Raw genomic sequence first — 423 nt, forward strand, 5'->3', positions numbered from 1 at the left:
ATATCACTCTCGAGTAGGTATAGAAATACAAGCACGTGGACCCGCTTCCACGTACTAACATTCGGGAGCTCCGCTCCACATGATCCCCACATGCCATGGCAGTCTCAACAATGTTGGCCAACATTGGAGAAATAAGGCGGTCGCAACCGCGTATAACAACTTGTGGCCTAGCCACGTAAAATCATATACCCTGGCCCCAGCCATGTCTAATAGCCCGTCGATGACCCAAAGATTCTCCAGCTAAAGCTCACTTGTGCACAACAGTCACACTTAACTGGAGTGATAAACGGCCTACTCTCAAATCTCTCGATTTAATGAAACCATTTAAAAGTTAAATCGAGGTTTCAATATATCGTTTCAAACCATTTCCAAAATACCGATCATGGTAATACACTAAAACCTCTTTTTGTATCACCTTGCAAT

At 43.7% G+C, this 423-nt stretch overlaps 1 long non-coding RNA gene across 2 annotated transcripts in view; it reads right to left on the bottom strand.

The window, feature by feature from the left end:
• The window catches only part of LOC110427602 (uncharacterized), a 2,476-nt gene that overhangs the window by 1,065 nt on the left and 988 nt on the right, over nucleotides 1–423 (bottom strand). The gene's annotated exons all lie outside the window — the stretch shown is intronic.

The sequence above is a fragment of the Theobroma umbraticum genome, unplaced genomic scaffold (genome assembly GCF_002168275.2).
Source record: "Theobroma umbraticum cultivar Fairchild unplaced genomic scaffold, ASM216827v3 scaffold_106.0, whole genome shotgun sequence".
In the NCBI taxonomy this organism is placed as follows: Eukaryota; Viridiplantae; Streptophyta; class Magnoliopsida; order Malvales; family Malvaceae; genus Theobroma; species Theobroma umbraticum.